The sequence below is a fragment of the Pleurodeles waltl genome, chromosome 9 (genome assembly GCF_031143425.1).
Source record: "Pleurodeles waltl isolate 20211129_DDA chromosome 9, aPleWal1.hap1.20221129, whole genome shotgun sequence".
NCBI lineage: Eukaryota > Metazoa > Chordata > Amphibia > Caudata > Salamandridae > Pleurodeles > Pleurodeles waltl.
The window spans coordinates 46,419,367-46,436,061 of NC_090448.1; the positions used below are offsets into that span (position 1 = coordinate 46,419,367).

At 44.1% G+C, this 16,695-nt stretch overlaps 1 protein-coding gene across 1 annotated transcript in view; it reads right to left on the bottom strand.

The window, feature by feature from the left end:
* The window catches only part of EEFSEC (eukaryotic elongation factor, selenocysteine-tRNA specific), a 573,771-nt gene that overhangs the window by 317,435 nt on the left and 239,641 nt on the right, over window positions 1-16,695 (bottom strand). The gene's annotated exons all lie outside the window — the stretch shown is intronic.

Here is a 16,695-nt window from a genome sequence, read left to right on the forward strand (position 1 = left end):
GTATAGACAGCATTGCGTTCAACTGGATTCCCTCTTACCTAAACAACAGATCATACAACATTCACACACTGACTTGCTCCTCAAATCCTTACTGTGTAAAAGCAGGAGTTACACAAGGATATTTGATCTCACTTCTCCTCTTTAAAATATTCATGAAACCACAATTAAAAAGGACATAGGAACATCAAAACGTAATACCTGCCTCATAGCTGTACATGAAATGATGACGTGGAATCAACTCAAGGTGAGTGCTTCAAAAATTGAAAGAATGACTTGAGGTGATCGGAAAAACAATATCTTTCTGACAAGATAAACTGGTACGGAGTCAAACACAGCCACAAATGTGAAAAACCTTGGAATTTTCTTTGAATCTACAGTTTTAATGAATAGGCAGACATGCTGAATTGACCCAATCAATCTTCTCCACAACGAAAACACTTAGATGCATCTTTTCACATCTTGAATTTCATCAAAGCGACAGCATCATCTCTAAAAACTAGACTATGTGTATGGACTATACCACAGCACTCCACTCTAAACCATCAGAGGGCTACGAAGAATCCGAAACTGAGCAGCAAGACTAATTCTAAATGTAGATATATGAACCCACATCGCCTCAGTTCTGAAGACCTTACACTGGCTCCCAATCACAAAAAAGATTCCATTTCAAAGTATCAAAGAACTACTAACTTAAGACACCACACTTAATTATTCCTGCTATAGAACGAAAACCATTGGTGGTCAAGGACTGAAAAAAATTGGTTGTCTGCTATTAAAAAATACAACTTTTCCCAGATTAGCACACAGTATGGTTCTTTTTACAAAACTGCAATTGTGAGAGAAACCACACTTTAGACACTTTGGGCACTTTAGAACAGTTGCTTCTGCTGGAAGATGAACATCTGACCTCAAAGAGTGACCTCTACAAGGGTAGAACTCATACAGAGTCTGTCCTATGTTTAGAATTAGCGTTAGTGCCTTTCTGCACTATTTTTCCACACGTCAATGTCCCGCTACATCATCAGCATTGACATAGCACATTTTTGCCGTTTGTAAGGCCGTGTGGCGATCCGTATAGTCTGGAGCAGGATCTCTCTGTGGTTCTGGATTTCTCCCGGACTAGAGTCACAGCAGCCAGTGTAGTACTGTGATGGATCGGTTGAGATTCAGGCTAAGTCAACTGTTTTAGTGTTGTGGTTATATCCGAGGTTGCACATAGTCTTTGGGCTGCATGTTTCTCCCCTCAGTGAGCCACTGGACTTTGCGGTATCATTCGCTCCAGGAGTGGAAATGCTTGTCCACTGCCCTGTAAGTTAGGTTGGATGGTTTTTAAATTACTCCCTTAAAACGTCGCCTGCCGGACCTCAAATGGAGATTTGTCTACTGTCCAGCTGTGACACCAGGAGACTCAAGTTCTAATTTTAGCTCCCCTACTTGGTCAAGCGGTGTGATCTTGGGAACCTTGAGGAAATCTCAATCCTTCTAGATAGGTGAGCACCTAAGAAAAGACTTGTAGGCTGAAGAAAAGCCTATGCTGCAAGTGGGGGGAGAGTGGGAGGGGTGGCACTGAAGGGGTGAAGCCTAGGAACATATCTAAAAAACCTCCACTATGGGTGTGGTCTGATACTTGGGTAAAAGACCGCTGTGCTGACAAATTAATGACTAGAGTCTTATCGGACAAATAATAACAGAACCTGGATCCGTGATTGGGGTATAACATATTGATTTTTTAAAAATGACGCTGTATAAAAGTTTGTATCTCCATGATGACACTAACCACTTCAATAAATACATGTTGTATAAAAAAGGAATAACAGAAGCAACAAGTAACAATATATTTGTTAAATGTGTGTAACACTTTTATCATGAGCCACAAGCAAAAAACACTTTAGACAAGGTGAACTTAAAAGAAAGTGGTCCTAAGACTCATTTAGAGGAGTTGTGTGTTTAACCTGGGATTCACGGACACCTGGGGATCAACAACTGTTTAGAAAATTAAACAACAGTATGAGACTAATACGTTTATAAAAATAAAGTAGAAATGAGAGCAAAAAAAAGGAAAATGCTCTGTAGATGTCAAAGAATTTGAAACTGGTAGCTAATAGTTAAGTTGTTGTCAATCGCATGGTTTTTACGATTTGCGCAAGTACAGCAAAAACACTCTAGGATGGACAAGCGATAGCTGACAAAAAAAGCAAGACGCATTTGTAATGCAATGGGTCTCGCGTTTGCTCAAGTTAGAGCTATCAGCGTTGTAAACTCCTAACTGGATTTTTCTTGCCACAGAAATTGAAAATGAAAAGTAAAACAGTTTCGCTTAAGCCGATTCAAATCGCCGCGGCCGCCATGAGCACGAAGGAGACAAACAATAGGAAAGAGAAGTTCGCTCGCAGTCAAAGATTTCGGCAAAACTGCAATTAGCCATGTAACAGGGTCGATGTCCAAGGCTGTAACCAAACCGCCCAAAGGAGGGACAAACATAAAGCATTTACCAATTTTAACAAAGGATTTTTGAAGGGCGAGCCCATGAACGAACGATAGTGATGGGCGTGGTTAAAAGCCCAAATAGATAACAACACATCAGAAAAGCAGCGCTTGTGTGCTGCTATGGTCGACCTAAAAAAAGGCAGTTTCGTGCTGGACTAGCATATCACTTCATCTTGATGAAATAAATCTACTTTTTTTTAAAAGCTCCAAGCTTCCCATTAAAATTAAAACATATTTTTTTTTTGTCTGTGAATTAAATCTTTTATAATTCGTGTGCTCGATCGTCTTGGCTTCCAAGAGTGATTCAGTGGGTGTCCAGGAAAGTCAAAAGCTTGAGAACAGCTGACTTAGAGCACTGGCCAGTCCCATAAACTTCCATGGAAGTGTCGTGGACTTTGGAGCCTCTTCTTGAAAACATTCCAACTTTCCTTCGGGGCATCCTCCCTCGGGTCGGGCGACCTGAAAGACACTCTCCACCGGAGAGAAAGAAAACAAGATGCTGGAAGGAAGCCGGAAGACGCAGCTGCCATTTCCTATTTATTCTCAGCCTTATTTACACTCAGGCACCGAACTAAACTATGCTATTTTGCGCCGCAGAATACATTACGGCCTTGCAAACACACAGAAACTTTGTGGCTCCCGCCGACCAGCGCCAGACGCATTTCCAAACCATATAAAAGACAGGATGGGCCCTCGGCCAGCCTCAGATAGACGTCCATGTCGACTGGGGGCTCCCCCTGCCCCTGGGCTGTCTCACTCAGGGCCTTGTTTTTTTTGTTTTGTTAATTAATTTCAGGGGCCTTCTATTGACTTGCCCCACCACGACCCCGCTCAGCACTGCACCCAGTGTCAGCGCCATGAAAAAATAAAATAACAAACACGACTTCCGAAAATACCACTTTTCTTTTTACAGCTCGGGATCCGAGCAGATAGCGGCCCGGAGTTTATTTTCACGGCGATCTGCCGACATCTTACAGCAGGCTCTGCTCGGGGCACGGGGCTGAACGAGCCCTCAGTATATTTTCTTATTCTGGGGGCCCTTGCAGGCCTCTCTCTCCCTGTGTCTGGAGGCTGCGTGGACAGGAGCCACGGGTAATCGGATTTCTGGGCTTCTAAGTGCTCTGTTACTAAAAAAAAAAACCTTTAATTGACATGCTTGGGGCTGTGAAACTCTTTGGGCCTTCTCCATTTGCTTGGATCAGGCTGGTGCCCACTGACCCTGGGCTTTGCACCACTTTATAGGTTGGTCCCAGGCTCAGCGCTTGCACACGTCAGTTCTTCCTGTGAAACATAAATATTACAGTAGACCCTTGAGTGTCAAGGTTGAAGAGATCGCCAGACAAGGGGTCATCCGATGAATGATGTCACAATAGGTCTCAAAATTCAAGCTTAGATCATCAACAAAGAACGATCCACGATTGTTAAAAATGCAGGAATGGGTAAAGAGAACTGTTTTTCTTGAACAGTTGCCCCCTTAAGACAGCAAGCTTTAGCCCTGCTAAGCTGGGTCCTAGACTGGGATGGACATTCATGTGAATAATGCACAAGGCCTTCAGGGCACCAAGGCTTGGAGAGGGCATATCCACGCTGCCCCAAACATACCAAAGGACACTTTTCCCAATATTCTTCTGCAGGTCAGCACTATAACCTTCCATTAGTAAGTGCCACAAGAAAGTGGCTGTTGAGAGAGAAACAAAAAAAACACACACTGGAAAAGCAAATAGATCTGGTTTGCACTTTAAGTCCCAATTGCAATACAATACAATAGTTAGATTGTTTGATTAATAAAAAGCATTACAATATGTATTAACGGAACAGTTGCGGCCGCATTGAAATAAAAAAAAAGAATAACATTTCTAAGATATTGTTCATTGTTCAAATATCAGAAAAAATAAAAACAACATTTATCGTCAGAGCTATAGCATGATGTGAAGTGCAAACATTTGTTCCTATAATAAAAATGTCACCGTAAAGTCAAAGCTCGATTCAGAAGATGTCAATGCTAAGGTGCCTAATTATCAAAATATTCAGATTGCTGACAACCTTTACTCTCATAATCATCATAAAAAGCGGAAATTTATATTCCTATCATTATCGTCAAAGCACATGGAGTTCATAGCCTACTCCCTATGGCCACTAGGAAAACCATAAAGACGATCTGGAGACTCCTGAATGCATTTGAGTAATATCAATAAACTCCTAAAGGTCTATTCACTACTCAGATTTGATGTACATGTTGTATTAATGCAAAATATTTGCAAAATCACACTGTTAATAAGGGAACTACTTAGAATTTCCTCTTCTATGCTTTTTTACGGAACATATATCTTTGTTACATAATTGATAAAATCATTGCAGTCAGAAATATACATAAATGATGCAATTAGTAGACCAGACCACTTGCGGGATTTCTAGATTACAGTGAGTAAAAAATAACGGTCCCTCGCCTAGTTGTAGGGAGTCTACTTACAAGAATGCCTGTTTCATCAGAGGTGATGATCGCCCTCCATGCTGTCCATAAAGTTCTGCATCTCGGCTGAGCAAGAAAGTAATTAAAGAATGATTGTTTACTCATGGGCTGAAAATCTTCCTCAGCTTTCAGCGATTGCTGGCGCTTGTTTTAACAGGAGTTCTGCTTTTAATATGAATTTTGCTAGATATGCCATGTGCTGAGGTGTCAGTCCTTTGAGGCAAAAAAGGATGGCTTCTCGGCATGATCAAATGCTGTTTGTGTTGAACATGTTTTTAAGGTACAGTTTGCGCCAGTGTGGGGCATATGCATAGAAGGTGTCGAAAATCTTCCTGATGATATGCACATAGCCTGCATTTCCCAGTTTGTGAGGGGTTTGGCCATTATCAGACCATGTCCAGTGAGGGGAAGATAGCCAGCCTGGCGTGCAGCAACTTTCCTTTCAGGAATTGGTTTAGTGTTTCTCCCATGTATGCCTGTGCTATTGGGGCCTTATACAAGTTTATAGTCATCCATGAGTGGGAACGTGACCTGAATTTGTCTTTGTCCTTGCTCCACGATAGTTGTTTGATTTGCTTATTTATTAGCTTCTTAAAGGTATTATGCAGAAAGGACTTTTACCACAGCTCTTCTGCCTGAAGTTGCTTGATTGCTAAGGTGATTTTGTCAGACCAAGAATTTGAGTCGACCTTCAAATTCAGGCCTGATTCATCCCTGATTAGTGCTTTTTGTGTGTTTGGTAGTGCTTGTCTTAATAGGGAGGCATATTTAAGGATGGCTCCGTTCTGTGCCAGGGATTGGTCTTGCAGCCCGAATTCTAGTCTGATTTGCGCTGGTGAGGAGCTGTGTGGTAGGCGGAAGAGAAGATGGAAAACATTACTCTGAGCAATGTTCAGGAAGTCATTAAACTTGCCAGGATACATTTCTAAGCCGTATGCCAGGGAAGGCAGGAACTTTTCTCTGATCATAGTGAGGAGCGGCCTCCAGGTAGGACTTTGCAGATTTGAGGATAGTTTTTGAAGGGCTGCTAGCTGTGCTGCCACTCTGGCTTTCAGGGTGTTTAAATACAAGCGGTGAGACCACCTTTCATGTAACCAGACTCTCAAATATTTGTAACTATTACTTCTGTCCACAAGCTGGTTTACACATAGCCACTGTTTTTTCTTTACAATGCACTTGCCTAAGATGACTACTTTGGTTTTCTCTGGGTTAACCAGCAACATGTTGGATTTGCAATACTGATCCAGGCTGTTTAGCAGTTTTTGCAGTCCTGTGCCTGATATGTTTAGGAGTACGATGTTGTCTGCGTAGAGAAGTGCAGTTAGAAGCTGGGAACCTAACTTGGGGGGATGGGAACCGGCATAGTTCAAATGCGCACACAGGTCTGCAAGATATAGATTAAAAAGCATCGGGGCTAGGACGCAGCCTTGCTTTACTTCTCTTTCTATTGGAATTTTTGCCAAGACTCTTCCATTGCAGCCAACTTTTACCCTAGCCCAGATGTCAGAATATAAGAGTTGTATTCCCTTTAGCAAGTTTGGTGGAATATTGAGATCTGCTAATTGTTTCCATAACCTGTGTCGTTCCACAGAGTCGAAAGCTTTGGAGAGGTCCACAAAGCAGGAGTACAAAGCCACTTTCTTTTTTGTGTATTTTCCGCCAGTGTTGCTAGTGTTACCAAGTTGTCGGTGGTGCTTGATGAGGGACGGAAACCTGTATGGTTCAATAGGAGTAGGTTCTGCCTAGATGCCCAGTCTTTTATTTCCACTAGCAGGGACTCCACAAATGTTTTCGGGACAGTGTCGAGGAGGGAAATCAAGCGATAGCTGTCAGGGTTCCCAAAGGTGCCTTTCTTGTAAATTGGGTAGAGAATCGCCCCTCTCCAGGAGTCAGGGATTTTATTTTCTGTGACGCAAGAGGTGAACAGATTAGTAAATTGGTTGGACCAAAATTCTAGATCGTGTGTTAGGACCCCCATGGGGAGGCCATTTGGGCCAGGGCCCCATTGGTTCTGCAGTGCCTAAGGTGTCCTTTGATCTTTGTACTTCAAAGGATAGGTGATTTGGCTCGTCATTTAAGCTCAAGTTGTGCTGTACCACTTCCTACAGTCATATAGCTTGGAGATGTATTCGGTCCACTTTGCTTCCGGCACGGTGTTGCTTAGGGTTCCAGCTACCCCACGCTCCAGTAAGTTAATGATAGGCCAAAGGGGGCGGCTGTTCTTTTGTTCACATGCCTCAATAACTTTGATCCATTCTTGCTCTCAGTAAGCGTGCTTTGCTTCCCAGAGTGCCTTCTTGCATTTCTTCCTTAAAGCTTGGAAGTTACTGAGTTATTTGGTGTCCATATGTTGTTTCTTTAGGGCCCTTGCCGCTTTGTTGATCTGTTGCCTTTGTTGCTTTAGAGATTGTGTGAACCATTGGTTTTTATTCCGTGATGGTCCAAGTCTGTGCAATTGAAAGTGAACTAACTGGTTCCTTAGTGAAGTTAGCATTGCTTCTCACCTGATAAATATGTCCGACTGGGTCCCTGGGTTGCTTTCCAAACCTCATATTTCCCCAAGCACTGGGTAGACCATCTTATACAGCAGAGGTGGCTGCCTGGATCCTGTGCCTCTATGTTGTGCATTTGTGCCATGTAATGGTGGTTGTTCGAGATTTCCATGATCGCTTTCGCATCGTACTTCTATGCTGAAGCCTTGACTGTATCTGAAGAATGTCATGGATGTAAATGTGTAATCCAAGGTGCTTGCTGATCTCTTTGCTATGGCCGTAGGATTCATTAGGCTGTCTGTGGGGAAGCGACCTGCAGGAAGTTGGCTCTGTATATACTATCTCAAAGTGAGAGATAGTGTGCACAGAGTCCAAGGGTTCCTCTTGGAGGTTGATAGTGGCAAAATTAGATAATACTAATGCTCTATTTTGTGGTAGTGTGGTCAAGCAGTAGGCTTATCAGATGGTAGTGTTAAGCATTTGTTGTACACACACAGGCAATAAATGAGAACACACACTCAAAGAATTAACTCCAGGCCAATAGGTTTTTTATATAGAAAAATATTATTTTCTTAATTTATTTTAGAACCACAAGATTCAAATTTTAGGTAAGTACATAAATTGTAAGGTACTCCACACAGGTAAGTATAGAACTTTGATTTAAAACAGTAGTACACACAGTTTTGGTTAAAATGGCAATAAGCTATTTTAAAAGTGGACACTGTGAAAATCAACAGTTCCTGGGGGAGGTAAGTAATAGTTAGTTTTTCAGGTAAGTAAAACACTTACACAGTCAGTCTCCTGGGCATAGGAAGCCCACCGTTGGGGGTTCAAGGCAACCCTCAAAGCCACAGCACCAGCAACACAGGGCTGGTCAGGTGCAGAGATCAAAGGAGCATCTATGGAGAACAGGGGTGCTCCAGTTCTAGTCTGCTAGCAAGTAAGTACCTGTGTCCTCGGGGAGCAGACCAGGGGTTTTTTATAGAGCACTGAGGGGGGGGGTGGGGGGGGGGGAGGGATACACACAAGCACACAAAACACACCCTCAGCGGCACAGGGGCAGCCGGGTGCAGTGTACAAAGTAGGCGTCGGTTTTTGTATTGAAAACAATGGAGGGACCCGGGAGTCACTCTGGTGATGCAGGCAGGGCACAGGGGGGGCTTCTCAGGCCAGCCCTTGACTGGGCTAGGATGAGGGACACCTGCTGGTCATTCCTGCACTGGTAAATGGTTCCTCTTGGTCCTGGGGACTGTAGGTGCAGTGCTTGGTCCAAGCGTCGGGTTCCTTTGTTACCAGGCAGTCGTGGTCCGGGGGAGCCTCTGGATCCTCTCTGCAGGCGTTGCTGTGGGGGTGCAGGGAGATCAACTCAGGGTGTCCACGTTGTTGGAGTCGCCTGGGAGTCCTCTCTGCAGTGTTGGTTTCTCCAAACTTGAGCCGGGGGCGTCAGGTGCAGAGTGTGAAGACTCACGCTTCTGGTGGGAAGTTGGAGTCTCTTTAAATTTGGTTTCTTGTTGCTGTTTTGTAGTTGTTTCTGGACAGAGCCGCTGTCCTCGGGAGGTTCTTGGTCCTTGAGGTGCAGGTCAGTCCACTGAGTTCTCAGAGGTCGCTGGTCCTGCTGGATGCGTCACTGTGCAGGTTTTTTGAGTCTGGAGACAGGCTGGGAGGGCTGGGGCCAAGTCAGTTGTTGTCTCCGTCGTCTCTGCGGAGGTTTCAGGTCAGCAGTCATTCTTCTTTCTTCAGGTTGCAGGAATCTGATTTTCTGGGTTCAGGGTCACCCCTAAATACTCAATTCAGGGGTGTGTTTAGGTCTGGGGGGGCAGTAGCCAATGGCTACTGTCCTTGAGGGTGGCTACACCCTCTTTGTGCCTCCTCCCTGTGGGGAGGAGGGCACATCCCTAATCTTATTGGGGGGGAATCCTCCAAAACAAGATGGAGAATTTCCTAAAGCAGGGGTCACCTCAGCTCAGGACACCTTAGGAGCTGTCCTGACTGGAGGGTGACTCCTCCTTGTTTTTCTCATTATCTCCTCTGGACTTGTCGCCAAAAGTGGGGGCTGTGTCCGGGGGGGGTGCATCTCCACTAGCTGGAGTGCCCTGGGGCATTGTAACACGAAGCCTGAGCCTTTGAGGCTCACTGCTAGGTGTTACAGTTCCTGCAGGGGAGAGATGTGAAGCACCTCCACCCAGTGCAGGCTTTGTTTCTGGCCTCAGAAAGGACAAAGGCTTTCACCCCTGGGGGTCAGAAACTCGTCTCAGTGGCACTCTGGCACAGACCAGTCAGTCCTGCACTGAACAATTGGGTAACATACAGTGGGCATCTCTAAGATGCCCTCTGTGTGCATTTTTTAATAAATCCAACACTGGCATCAGTGTGGGTTTATTATTCTGAGAAGTTTGATACCAAACTTCCCAGTATTGTAATTGTAATCGTATTTATATAGCGCTTACTACCCCTGACGAGGCGTCGAAGCGCTTTTCGATCAGTAGCACGCTACTCCGGTACCCAACAAGAATTAGTGATGGATTAGTATAATTTAATAAGGAGTACAGTTTTAGTATTATTATGAGTTAATTTGAGTTGCAGATATGAGAGTTTGTTAGTTAGATTGACTGGAGTAATGGAGGGGTGGAGGAGGAAAGAAATTCAGAAGTGTTAATTGGGAGTTTATCCTTCATTTACTCAATCCAAAGGCTTGAGATGAATAATAGGGGAGCAGAGGGGAAAGAGGATGTGGAAGGGTTAGGGAGAGCATAGAAGTAGGGTGAGATGAATGCAGGAGAATTTAGTAGGGTTGTGTGGGAGGTCACAGAGGTAGAGTGAGGTTTGGTGAGTTAGATGTGGAGGTGGAGGGGAAGAGCTTAGGCAGAGATATTTAGGAGATGAAAGTGGTCGAAGGGATTTGGGATGAGTCCGAGTGAGAATGGAGGATAGTTTGATAGAGACATGATATAGGAGTGATGGGTAGATAAGTGTGATAAAAGAGAGCAGAAATTCATAGATATCAGGAGCCATGCAATGATCCACAAACATGCCAGGCACAGAAACAACATATACACATACATACACATATATATATATATTTATACCCACACACACATGAATAAAACACATATATGCACATACAATACATAATTAGAATCATGGGTAAAAAATACTTAGTCAGATAGGTTTAAAAGAGTGTGTGTGTATTTTATTGTTATTGGTTTAGTTTCTGTAAAATGAGCATCGTGGCCTACCCAACCGGAGTATTTTCTACGAGTATGTCAGTAAGCGTTACCTAGCATGTTTTATACGCCCCGTTTATATTGTACAGTAAGAGTACGTGATTGGCCACGGGGTAAAAACGTCTCCAGTAACCTTGTGTGCCTTTGGCAATGTGATTGTTACTAGTGCGTCTTTGTGGATATGTCCTCGTGCTTCTGAGCATCAACAACGCACCACCGGAATCAGCGGTAAACGCAGTGGGGTCGTTTGGAAAGCTGTCCATCATCGTGGTAAAAAGGCGGGGAATTCCTTTACCTACTTCGAGGGTGGGCGGGGCGTGGTTCAGCGGGCGGAGCTTACAGGTGCTTTATAAAGGGAGAAACCTTCTACTCTGTGTCTCCAGCAGAGGAAGATAGAACCCGCGCGTCACAGTCAGATACAGATTACGCTCTAGTACATCATCAGTTCACCTCCAGGAGGGATTCTAGATCTTTTTCTGCTATGGGATCTCTGAGCGCACAGCCTTGCTTTATCTTTGCCAAGCCCAAGAGTTAGGGTGGCTTGTCCTTTCCAGAAGCTGAGCTTCAACTGCGGCACCTGCTACGATTATATTTGTAGGTGCTTCTTTTGAGGTTCAGTTTCTGTAAAAATGAGCATCGTGGCCTACCCAACCGGAGTATTTTCTACGAGTAATTCAGTAAGCGTTACCTAGCATGTTTTATATGCCCCGTTTATGTTGTACACTGAGGCTACGTGATGGACCAAGGGAGAAAGTCTCTAGCAACCTTGTGTGCCTTTGGCAATGTGATTGTTACTAGTGCGTCTTTGTGGATATGTCCTCGTGCTCCTGCGCATCAACAACGCACCACCGGAATCGTCGGAAAAACGCAATGGGGTCGTTTTGGAAAGCTGTCCATCATCCTGGTAAAAGGCGGGAATTCTTTTACCTACTATGAGTGTAGACGGGGCGTGGCTCAGCGGGCGGAGCTTACAGGTGCTTTATAAAGGGAGAACCTTCAACTCTGTGTCTCCAGGAGAGGAAGATAGAAACCGCGCGTCACAGTCAGATACAGATTACGCTCCAGTACATCATCAATTCACCTCCAGGTAGGATTCTAGATTGTTTTCTGCTTTGGAATCTCTGAGCGCACAGCCTTGCTTTATCTTTGCCAAGCCCAAGACTTAGGTTGGCATGTCCTTTCCAGAAGCTGAGCTTCAACTGAGGCACCTGCTACGTTTATATTTGTAAGTGCTTCCTTTGAGGTTTAGTGTCTGTAAAAAGAGCATCGTGGCCTACCCAACCGGAGTATTTTCTACATGTATGTCAGTAAGCGTTACCTCTCATGTTTTATATGTCCCGTTTATATTGTATACTGAGGCTACGTGGTGGACCAAGGGAGAAACGTTTCCAGCAACCTTGTGTGCCTTCGGCAATGTGATTGTTACTAGTGCGTCTTTGTGGATATGTGCTCCTGCGCATCAACAACGCACCACTGGAATCGTCGGTAAACGCAGTGGGGTCGTTTTGGAAAGCTGTCCATCATCCTGGTAAGAGGCGGGAATTCTTTTACCTACTACGAGTGTAGACGGGGCGTGGCTCAGCGGGCGGAGCTTATAGGTGCTTTATAAAGGGAGAAACCTTCAACTCTGTGTCTCCCGGAGAGGAAGATAGAAAACCGCGCGTCACAGTCAGATACAGATTACGCTCCAGTACATCATCAATTCACCTCCAGGAAGGATTCTAGATTGTTTTCTGCTTTGGAATCTCTGAGCGCACAGCCTTGCTTTATCTTTGCCAAGCCCAAGAGTTAGGGTGGCTTGTCCTTTCCAGAAGCTGAGCTTCAACAGGGGCACCTGCTACGTTTATATTTGTAAGTGCTTCCTTTAAGGTTTAGTGTCCGTAAAATGAGCATCGTGGCCTACCCAACCGGAGTATTTTCTACGAGTATGTCAGTCAGCGTTACCTCTCATGTTTTATATGCCCCGTTTATATTGTACACTGAGGCTACGTGATGGACCAAGGGAGAAGCGTCTCCAGCAACCTTGTGTGCCTTCGGCAATGTGATTGTTACTAGTGCGTCTTTGTGGATATGTGCTCCTGCGCATCAACAACGCACCACCGGAATCGGCGGTAAACGCAGTGGGTTCGTTTTGGAAAGCTGTCCATCATCCTGGTAAAAGGCGGGAATTCTTTTACCTACTACGAGTGTAGACGGGGCGTGGCTCAGCGGGCAGAGCTTACAGGTGCTTTATAAAGGGAGAAACCTTCTACTCTGTGTCTCCAGGAGAGGAAGATAGAACCTGCGCGTCACAGTCCGATACAGATTACGCTCCAGTAAATCAACAGTTCATCTCCAGGATGGATTCTAGATCTTTTCTGCTATGGGATCTCTGAGCGCACAGCCTTGCTTTAGTTTCCAAAGAAACTATAAATGAATAGAAATATACATATAATCTGAAAAAAATAATTATCCACATAGGCATATGCAGTTCGTAGTTGCTTGAAAAAGGTGGTTATGAAGGAAAGAGCCAACTCTTGAGTAGTTTCCTGAAAACAAGAAAGTTATCTGTGGCTCTTATAGTTGGGGGTAATGAATTCCATAGTTTGGCTGCTTGGACGGAGAAGGATGTACCACCTACAGTCTTTTTCTTGTATGGTGGTGTTCTAAGGCGGGGTGCCAGTCTTGAGCGGAGGGTTCTTTGTTGGATGTACTTGGTAATTTTTTTTCTGATGAAAAGCGGTCCTGTTCCATGTATAGCTTTGTGGGTGATACAAAGCAGCTTGAAAGTGCATCTTCTGGCAACGGGTAACCAGTGTAGTGCTCTCAAGGCAGGGGAGATGTGGGCTTGCTGCTTTATATGTAGTAGTAGCCTGGCTGCGGAATTCTGGATACGTTGTAGTTTTTTCATAACAGATAGAGATGATCCATGGTAGAGGCTATTGGCATAATCCAGTTTGGATAATACAAGTGAGATAGTAGCTTGCACCTTGTGTGGAAATCCGAGGTGAGGGAAAATGCGTCGTAAAGTCTTTAAGGTGATGAAGCTTGTGCGTGCTAATTTGTCTACTTGGGCATTCATAGTTAGTTTGGAATCCATGGTGATTCCTAGGTTTTTCACTTCCTTGGATGATTGAGGAGGTGGCCCGAGATCGTCAGGCCAGACGCACAGAGGGTCATAAAGTTTCCAGTCACCACATATGAGTATTTCAGTTTTGGAGGTATTTAGTTTGAGATGGCTCCAGGTCATCCACTGATCAACGGCTCTGAGGCAACTGAAGATTTGAGAGTTTTCAATGTTTTTGGGGACTTCTAATTGAAGTAGTATTTGTGTGTCATCTGCATAGTTGTAGCATGTGAGATGGAAATCATTGATCAGTTCTGGTAAAGATATCATGTAGATGTTAAAAAGCAAAGGTGAGATGATTGACCCTTGGGGGACCCCTGTTTTTGTGAGGTAGGGTTCGGATGAGAAGGGGGGTGAGTGGATGATATTCGCTCTTTTTTGGAGATAGGAAGTAATCCAGTCGAGCGCAATCCCTTGTATGCCGGCTTCGTGGAGTCTTTGAGTTAGGGTGTCATGGTCTACCGTATCAAAGGCAGCTGAGAGGTCCAAGAGAAGTAGTGCAACAACTCCATTTCGGTCAAGTGTGTTTTTAAGATCGTTCCAGATTGCCATGAGTGCCGATTCAGTGCTTCTTCCTGGGCGGAATCCAGTTTGGAAGTCTGAAAGTATAGAATTGTCTTCAATGAATTGTGACATCTGGGCGAATGCTGCTCTTTCTATCAATTTACCCAGGAAAGGTCCATTTGTGATAGGTCTGTAGTTGTTGGGGTCTTGCGGGTCTAGATTTGTTTTCTTTAATAATGGTCGTATGTATGCCTTTTTCAGGTCTGTAGGAAAAGTTCCTGAAGTTAAAGAGTTGTTGATGATTCTTCTTACAGGTGTGGCAGCGGAAGTAGACAGCAGGATGTTCTTGAAGATCTGTGGTGGGCAAGGGTCAGAAGGGCAACCAGAAGGTCTGCTTGCTTTGACCAAATCCATAAATTCATCCTGGGATATTTGTTTGAAGGACTGTAGAGGTTGGGATGGTTTATTCTTAAAGGGTATTTTAGTAAAGGGGTTGGTGCTGATGGTTTTCTTCTGTTTTAAATAGGAGTCCAATGTGTCTGCCTTGGTTGTGTAGTGAGTTGCCAATTTGTTTGTGAAATCTTGAGTGGTGGGATGACTTCCTTCCATGCATGTGGGTTTTCGAAATTCATTGAGAATTTTGTAAAATTCCTTGGTTGTAGATTGAGCATTTAGAATTCTGTCTGAGTAGTATCTTTTTTTAGCTTTTTTGATTGATGATTTGTATATCCTGTTAAGTTTGTGTAGCTGCAGTTTGTCTTGACTGTTGTTTGTTTTGAGCCAGGTCCGCTGCAGCTTTCTGATATGTTTCTTTATCTTTTTAAGTTCTGTGTTTCTCCAAGGTGTTGGTTTTCTTTTGTCATGTTTAGTTTTTCTGAGTGGTATTAGGACATCAAAAGCTTCCTGTAGCCACTCATAAAGTTTAGGTACAGAATTGATTGTATCTAGATCTGTGTTTGCTGTTAGTTGTGTTTCTAAGTGATCCAAATTGAGTTTTTTCCATGGTCGATAGGTGTATGTATGTAAGTGGTTGTGGGGTGTGTTGATTTGTGGAGTTCTCTGTCGGAAAGTTATCAGATGGTGGTCTGACCAGGTGGTTGGTGTGATGCTATGAATAGTAACAAGTTCAGGCTTAGCAAAAATTACATCTAGGATGTGACCAGCGATGTGTGTGGGATTGTGTACAATCTGATGTAGATTCAATGCGAGTAGGCCAGTGGTGATAGCTTTTGGATGGGGCATATTGGGTTTGTCAAACCATATGTTTAGATCTCCAAGAATGCATAGATTGGAGTATAGTGTAATAAGGTTTGAGACTATGTCAAGAAAGGCATCTGGGAAAGTGGAGTTGTTAGGTGGAGGTCTGTAAAGGAGGAGAAAGTTACAGGTGGAAGTTGGAGTAGGGTGGCATCTGGTAAGGAGGGCTTCACAACCTTGTATGGAGATGTTGTCTGTTTTACTGAGGTTTATTGCCTGTTTGAATATAATAGCTAGTCCACCTCCTCTCTTGCCTATACGGTTTTGTGTGATGGTTTGATAGCCTGGAGGAAGGGCTTCATGCAATACTGGTGCCATGTCATCTCCCAACCAGGTTTCTGTAATGAATAGTAAGTCAGGTTGTGTGTCTGTGAGAAGGTCGTAGATGTGGTGCTTGTTTTTTGAGAGTGATCGAGCATTTATGAGCTGGCAGTTTAGATAGGGTGTGTTAGTGGTGGTGTTGTTTTGTTTAGTAGAAGGGTAAGTAGTATAATGTGAGCTTGAAGCAGGAGTGTTGCTAGTTGTGTTAACTGTTTGAGGCTCACAATAGTCTTGCTTTTCAACATAGTGTTCCTCTTCCAGCAGGTTAAGGAGGCATTTTGTTGGGTCTGTGTGTGTGGGTGGTGAACTTGGTGGCTGAGAGAGCCATGAGGAGTGTAGTGTTTTTTGTAGGGTAGTTTTATTATGAAACAAACAAGGGGATGCGAGGTTGCTATGAGTGGCATGTTTTTTATTTTGTTTGCGTCTGTTTAGTGTGGATGGAGTATGGGTTAGGGGTGGTGGAGGAGCATGTGGATCATGATGTAAGGCTCTAAATTGTGCAATGGAGGAGAGGCGACTGAATGAAGGTTGCTGGGATGGGGTGCTTGTGGTAGGTGTTTGTGAAGGTTGGGGGGGTAGGGGTGGAGATAGGGTGGAATTTGTATCCTTTGTGTAGTCTTGGGGGTGAGAGTGGGTATGATGATGAGTGTAATGTAAGTTTGTGTTGCTTTGATGTGCTGATGTTTGTGGTCGGTATTGTTTTTGTGGAATAATGAGAGGGGCTATTGGTGTAGTTGTTTTTGGTGAGGGATTTGTATGTGAGTTAGTGCTGTTAAGTGGAATTTGAGTGTTAGATGGGGTGTTGATGTGTTTTGGAGATGAATGTATGAGGTG